General features: G+C 39.3%; 1 pseudogene; it reads right to left on the bottom strand.

Annotated features, from left to right (window-relative positions):
- Nucleotides 1-5,143: 5,143 nt before the first annotated feature.
- Nucleotides 5,144-6,436, bottom strand: LOC101715177 (POU domain, class 2, transcription factor 1 pseudogene; annotated as a pseudogene).
- Nucleotides 6,437-8,003: the final 1,567 nt, after the last annotated feature.

Below are 8,003 nucleotides of genomic sequence, written 5' to 3'. Positions count from 1 at the left end.
ATTTAAATCAGACAGGCAAACTGCAAAATAACTTTTTTTTCCCTTAAATTCTTTTATTGGTATATTTTACGTATACAATACATTTACATTTATCATTGGGAACTTGTACCTGTACATGATGTATCTTGGTTCTTACTTTTTCCCCATTCCCTGCCCTCCCTTCACCCCCTCCACCCTTCCCTATTTACAAAGACTATTTCCATTGTTTTCATTTCTCATAATTTTTCCTTTCCCTTCTTTACTTTCCCCTACCCCTCCTACTTACCCTACCCCTTTGGGCTTTTTCTTCCTAATTTGCATTATCAATTATTCATTTTAATCATTGGCACATTTTAGGTATACAATATAATGACATTCATCATTGGAAATTTGCACCTTTACATAGTCTCTCTTGGTTCTTATTTTTCACCCTTGCCCAGCCCTTCCCTCAACCCCTCCATCCCTCCCTATTTAAAAAGACTTTGTTTCCAGTTTTTCATTTTCTCATATTAATTCCATTCCCTTCTTTCCTTTCCCCTACCCTTCCCACTTCCCCTTCCCCTTTGCCCCTTTTCTTCCTATTTCACATTATCTATTAAACCTTTTAGTCCTTATTTACACTTTCAGTTTCTCACACTAGAGAAACTATGTGGTATTTATACATATGTGTCCTATTTATTTCACTTAAGAGTATCGTCTCAATGTGCATCCACTTAGCTATAAATGTCTCTTATTTCTCATTTTTTATGGCTGAGTAGTACTCCATTTTATAAAAAAACCACATTTTCTTTATCCAGCCTCCAGTTGATGGGTATTTGTGCTGCTTCCAAGTTTTAGCTATTACAAATTGTGCTGCTATGAATAAGGGTGCACATATATCACTGTGGTATGACTATTTTAAATCTTTGGGAAAGATACTCAGCAAGGGAATAGCTGGGTCAAATGGGACTTCTAGTCTTAGTTCTTTGAGGTATCTCCATACTGATTTCCACAGTGCTTGCACCAGTCTACACTTACACCAGCAGTGGAGCAGGGTTCCTCTTTCCCCACAGCCCCACCAGCATTGGTTATTGGTTGATTTCATGATAGCAGCCATTCTTTCTGGAGTGAAGTGGAATGTCAGCGTTGTTTTCATTTGCATCTCTTGAATGACCAGTGATGTTGAACATTTTTTCATATGTTTATTTGCTTTTCTACTTCTTTGTGTGAGAAATGTCTGTTCATTTCAGATGCCCATTTTTGGATTGGGTCTTTAAATTTGGGAGGTCTGATCTTTTTCAGTTCTTTATAGATTTGAGATAGTAGACCTTTGTCTGAGGAAGAGCAGGTGCAGATTTTTTCCCACATTGTGGGTTGTCTCTTCACACTGCTGGTGGTTTCTCTTGCTGTGCAGAAGCCTTTTAATAAGAAGAGATCCCACTTGTTGATTGTTTGTGCTAGTTCATGGGCAACTAAGGTTTTGTTCATAAAATCTTTTCCTATACCGTTGTCTTCAAGGGTTCTACCTAACCTCTGTTCCAACTGGTTCAGAGTTTCTATTTTAATATTTAGATCTTTAATCCATTTTGATTTTAGTTTAGTGCATGGTGAGAGATATAGGTCCAGTTTTAGTCTTTCACAAGTTGAAACCCAATTTTTCCAGCACCATTTATTAAAGAGGCTATCTTTCCTTCAGGGAGGGTGTTTGGCTCCTTTGTCGAAAATGAGATGGCTGAGTGTGTCTGGCGTTGTTTCTGCATCCTCTAATCTGTTCCACTGGTCGTCAGGTCTGTTTCTTTGCGGGTATCATGCTGTTTTTATCACAGTAGCTTTGTAGTATAGTTGCAGGTTGGGGATTGTGATACCCCCTGCCATGTCTCTGTTACCTAGAATTGCTTTTGCTATTCTGGGTCTCTTCTTGTTCCAAATGAATTTTTGGATTGTTTTCTCAAAGTCCATGAAATATGTTGCTGGGATTTCAATTGGGATTGCATTGAATCTATATAGTAGTTTTGGAAGTATGGCCATTTTCACTATGTTGATCCTTCCTACCCAGGAGCAGGGGATGTTTTTCCATTTTCTGATATCATCTTCAATCTCCCTTTTCAGAGTGCCATAGTTTTCAGAGAAGAGGTCTTTGATTTCTTTTGTTAGGTTGATTCCTAGGTATTTCAGTGTTTTTGGATGCTATTGTGAAAGGATTTGTTTGCCCTATTTCTCTCTCAGTGAGTCTGTTGTTTGTATAGAGGAAAGCTATTGATTTTTGTGTGTTGACCTTGTATCCAGCTACTTTATTGAATTTGGTCATTAAGTCTAGAAGACTTTTGGTGGAGTTCTTGGGGTCTTCTATATAGAGTATCATGTCATCTGCAAATAATGACAATTTGACTTCTTCATTTCCTACCTTTATTCCTTTTATTTCTTTCTCTTGTCTAATTGCCATGGCTAATGTTTCCAAAACTATGTTGAACAAGAGTGTTGATAGTAGACATCCTTGTCTTGTTCCTGATTTTAGTGTGAAGGATTTCAGTTTTTGATCATTTAGTATGATATTGGCTGTTGGTTTTTCATAGATGGTTTTATCAGATTGAGGTAGAGACCATCTATTTCAATTTTTTGTAGAGTTTTTATCATAAATGCATGTTGGATTTTGTCAAATGTTTTTTCTGCATCTATGGAGATAATCATAGGTTTTTTGTCTTTGGCTTTATTGATATAGTGTATTACATTGATTGATTTGCGCATGTTGAACCATCCCTGCATCCCTGGGATGAATCCCACTTGATCAGGTGTATGATTTCCTTGATGATCTTCTGCATTCTATTTGCCAGTATCTTATTAAGGATTTTCGCATCTATGTTCATTAGTGAGATTAGCCTATAGTTTTCTTTTTCGGTTGGGTCTTTCTCTGCTTTTCAAGGTGATTCTTGCTTCTAGGAATGAATTCGGAAGTATTGCTTCCCTTTCAATTTCCTTGAAGAGTTTAAACAGTAGTGGCAGTAGTTCCTCTCTAAATGTCTTGTAGAATTCAGCAGTGATGACATCAGGACCTGGGCTTTTCTTAGTTGATAAGTTTTTAATTACATTTTCAATTTTAATCAGTTGATATTGGGTTGTTTAGAATTTTTAGGTCTTCTTCATTCAACTTTGGTAATTCATATGTATCTATGAATCTGTCCATTTCTTCTGTGTTGTCCATCTTATTGGCATATAGGTTCTGGAAGTAGGTATTGATGATCCTCTGGATTTCTGCTGGGTCTGTTGTAATTTCACCCTCTTCATTCCTAATTGCATGGATTTGGGCCTTCTCTGCTTTTTCTGCTAAGGTTGGCTAAGGGATTGTCAATTTTGTTTATTCTTTTGAAGAACCAACTCTTGGCTTCATTAATGTTTTGTATCATTCTCTTATTCTCTACTGAATTGATTTCTCCTCTGATCTTTATAATTTCCTCCCTTGCATGAGCTTTGGGGTTGTCCTGCTCTTCTTTTTCTAGAGGTTCAGCATCAGGTTGTTTAATTAGGCCTGCTCTATTTTCCTAATATGATTATTCACTCGTCTGAATTTCCCTCATAAGACTGCTTTCATTGTGTCCCATAGATTCTGATATGTTATATTGTCATTGTCATTTAATTGAAGGAACTGTCTGATTTCTTCTTTAATTTCCTCCTTGACCTATTGGTTATTCAGAAGTGTGCTGTTCAATTTCCATGTGTTTATGAAATTTTTTGAGTTTCTTTTGCTATGGATCTGTAATTTCATCGCACTATGGTCTGATAATATACAGGGGATAACTTCAATTCCTTTGCGCTTACCTAAACATGTTCTATGAGTGAGTATGTGGTCTATTTTGGAGAACAACCCATGTGTACCTGAAAAGAATGTGTATTCTGATTTTGTGGGGTAGAACACACTGTAAACATCTGTTAAGTTTATTTGTTCAGGAGTTTGATTAAATTTTAGTATTTTCTTACTTATTTTTTGTCTAATTGATCTATCTATTTGTGGCAGTGGGCTATTGAGTTCCCTCACTAGAATTGTGTTAGTGCATATATGACTTGTCATGTCCATTAGTATTTGTTTTATATAGTTGGGCACACTAGTGTTTGGTGCATAGATATTTATGATTGTCATCTCTTCCTTTTGGATTATTCCCTTTACAAGGATGCAGTGTCCTTCTTTGTCTCTCTTAATCAGTGTTGGTTTGAAATCTGCTTGATCTGCAAGGAGGATAGCTACTCCTGCTTTTTTCTGGGTTCCCATTGCATGGATATTGTTTTCCACCCTTTAACTTTCCATCTGTGAGCTTCTTTTTGAATTAAATGTGTTTCTTGTATGTAGCATATTGTTGGGTTTTGCTTCTTGACCCATTCTGCCATTCTATTTCTTTTGATTGGTGTATTGAGACCATTAACATTGATGGTTATAACTGATACATATTGACTTATCACTGTCATTACTTTTTATTTTTGTTGGATTCTCCCCCTTTACATTTAATTTCTTGTGGCACCCAGTGGGTTCATTCTGCTGTGCTTCCTGGGGTTGTGATCCTCAATGTCTGTTCCTAGGATATTGTCTAAAATTTTTTGGAGTGCTGGTTTGGTATTCATGAAGTTCCTAAGGTGCTCTTTTCATGAAAGTATCTTATTTCTTCATCAATTTTGAAAGATAGTTTAGCAGGGTACATCAATCTGGGTTGGAGGCTGTTTTCCTTTAGGGCTTGGAATACATCATTCCAAGCTCTTCTTGCCTTGAGGGTTTGGGTTGCGAAGTCTGCTGTGATTCTGATGGGCTTTCCTTTGTATGTGATTTATTTCTTTTCTCTCACTGCTTGGAGAATTTTGTTCGTCTGCTCGGTTTCTGGAATCTTAGCAATTACATGCCTATGTGTAGATTTTTTTTTTTTGATCAAGGCTATTTGGAGTCCTATATGCCTTACTTATCTGTATGTGAAGTTATTTTCCCCTGCTTGGGAAGTTTTCTGCCATTACTTCTGTGAACAGTTTTTTTCACTCTCTCATGTTTCTTCATTGACTCCAGTCAGTCTTATATTATTCTTTTTTGCATCATCTAGCAGCTGCTGGATTGATTTCTCATGGTCCCTTACAATTTTGAAGCAATTTTTCTTTTCCTGTTCACTAATTGCAATCTTATCTTCTATATCTGAAATTCTGTCCTCACATTGGCTCATTCTGCTGTGTGGACTTCCAATGGAGTTTTTGATCTCCTGGCATGGATGTTGGTCTCTATGGTGATGTGTTTCTTCCTCCTACGATTCAAACCCTCCACTCCCTGCCCTGACAAATTCAGGGCACTTGGGCTGGAGACAGACAATTCAGATGAGAGGTTCTCTGCATCATTTACCCACTTCTCTAAAAGTGGCTTTAACTTGCACACATTCTTAAAGCTGAGGTTCAAGGCTTCAAAGCGAGAGATGGTAGTTTGGCTGAAATCGTTTCCATATAGTTTACCCATAGCAAGCCCAACATCACCCTGAGTGAATCCAAGTTTGATTTGTCTTTGTTTGAAGGTCTTAGCAAATAGTTCAAGCTCCTCAAGGTCACTGGGCTCCTCCAAGCTGGGAGTATCAATTCACTTTGGTGTTGTCTGGCTCTGTGGAAGTGTCTGAATTGGGGTTGTTGCTATAGTGCATGTTGGGGTTGCTGGCTGGGAGGTGAGGGTGATGCTTGGCTCCAACTGTAGGAGGTTGGCTTGGCTTTGCTGAGGGAGTTGTGTTAAAAGATTTTGCGATTGCAGGAGACCCTCCTGGCCCTGGGGTGTTTGGGAGATGATGAACTGCATGGGCTGCAGTTTGGTGGTTGGATGCACCAACACGAACTGCTACAGGTTGAGGTTTTGCTGTTGAAGCTGTTGCAGTTGCTGAAGATCCTGTGCAATCTGGATGGGTTGCAACAGGGGGATCCGCATCATGGGTGTGGAGGCGGAGGTTGAGATGGTGGCCCCAGCCCCGCTGTGCTGCTGGCAAGCGGAGTGCTGCTGCACCCTAGCAGCCAGCAGCTGTGCCTGTGCCTATGCCTGCTGTAGTAGCAACTGCTGCTGGGCTGGCGTCAACGTGAGCCCAGTTATCTGTCCTCCAGCCAGCATAAGCTGGGTCTGGGGAATGGCTGCCTGCACTGAAGGCTGCTGGGAAGGCTGGCTCAGCTGCTGTGAATCCCTTGATTCTTCATTGGATTTAGCCTGTACATTTAAAGACTGAGCACCAGCCTGTAAACTTCTTCCAGCGAACTGGACCTGATGGAGATGTCCAAGGAAAGCTTGGGCCTGGGCCATTGAGATTGTTCCTCTGACAGGCACAGGCTGCTTCTGAAAGTCCAGACCATTGGTTTGTGTGCCTGTGTTGCCATCTGCATTCTCCATAGATGGTTTACTGGTTTCTGACGGATTCTTCATTCTTGAGTTGGCTCCTGCAGCTGCCATGGCTGAACTCTCATCTTGACTTGCTGCTCCTCCGTTTGCCATTTTTCTGCAAAATAACTTTTTAATGGAGAGGTGGAGAAACTAGAACCCTTGCGCATTGCCTATGGAATTGTTGAATGGTGGCGCTCCTGTGGAAATAGTATAATGGTTCCTTAAAAACGTAAACAGGGGGTTATTACATGATCCAGCAATTCCACTTCTAGTTATATAGCCAAAGAAACCACAAGCATGTACTCAAAAATCTTCTTGTAGACCAATGTTCATAGCAGCATGGTTCACAATAGCCAAAAGGTGGAAACTACCAAATTTCCATCAATTTATTAAAATATAAATAAAGTGTGGTATATAAATACATTAGATACTAATCAACCCTAAAAATAGTTGCATTTGACACATGCTACAATGTAGACGATCCTTGAAAAACATCATGATAAGGAACAAAATAGTAAATAATGTGTGATTCCACTTGTATGAAGTACTTTCAGTTGCTGAATTCAGACACAGGAAGTATATTAGAGGTTATCAGGGACAAGGAGAATAGATGTATTATTGAATGAGTAGAGCTTCTGTTTGGAATGATGAAAAAGTTCTGGAAATAGAGATGATATACTTAATGTCACTGAACTGTACATTCAAAAATGGTTACAATTATACATTTTATGATATATATATTTTCCATAATAAAAAGCAAAATATAAGGGGAAAAACCTCACTCATATAGTTCTTTAGATGTTTTTGCACTCACTTTCTTTGATTCTCTGGACTATGCTCCTTGGCACGCCCTCCAAGAACAGTGTGTTAGTTGGCTTTTCATTGTTGTGACAAAATACCTGTGGAAAATAAAGGAGAAAAGATTTTTTTTGGTCTCATGATTACAGAGGTTTCACTTCATGGTAGGCCAGCTCCTCCATTGCTTTAGGGTTGTGACAACACAGAAACATTGCGACAGAGGGTGTGGTAGTAGAAACCTGCTCAGCTCATGGCGGCCAGGAAGCAGAGAGGGAGGAGGGCCTGGCAGGAAGGGGTCAGGGACCCATGTAGCTCCCTGGGTCACACCTACATGACCTTCTTCCTTCAAGGTGGCCTTGCTTGCTGTTTTCATCATCTTCCCACAATGCCACCAATGAAGTTGGAGCTTTTATAGCCCAGTCATCTTCCCAAGCCCATCCTCTGATACATGAACCTTTGGGGAACATTTTCAGTCCAAGTTATGACAATTATCTTGGATTTACCCTTTTATCCCACCAATCCTAGTGAGCTATAGTGCTTGATCATATTGTTCCCTTCACTAGACTGCAAGTTTCAAGGAGGCAGATGGTCATTGACTTGTTTACCAATGTGTCCCAGGATCTATTATGGTTTCTGGCAAACAGTTGGTGTTCATACACTTCTTTAATGCATTAACAAGTCTCAAAGATGTGTAAAATGATAGAAATCTCAAGTCTTCTGGCTCTGGATCAGATTTTTATTGAGACACTTGTTTCCTGATGATGTCTCTACTGATGGTACTTCTATCACTTAAGCCGTACCTGTTTATGGGTATTGATAGTACTTTTGTTTTTCTCTGACACAGCTTCTGCAGTGGGCACACTGAATAATCATGGTAAAT

The sequence above is a fragment of the Heterocephalus glaber genome, unplaced genomic scaffold, assembly GCF_053883595.1.
Source record: "Heterocephalus glaber isolate CG9 unplaced genomic scaffold, H.glaber_assembly_v1.0 deba00001446, whole genome shotgun sequence".
NCBI classification, from domain to species: Eukaryota; Metazoa; Chordata; class Mammalia; order Rodentia; family Bathyergidae; genus Heterocephalus; species Heterocephalus glaber.
The sequence above is the reverse complement of the archived record's forward strand: the minus strand, read 5'-3'. Positions and strand labels throughout refer to the sequence as shown.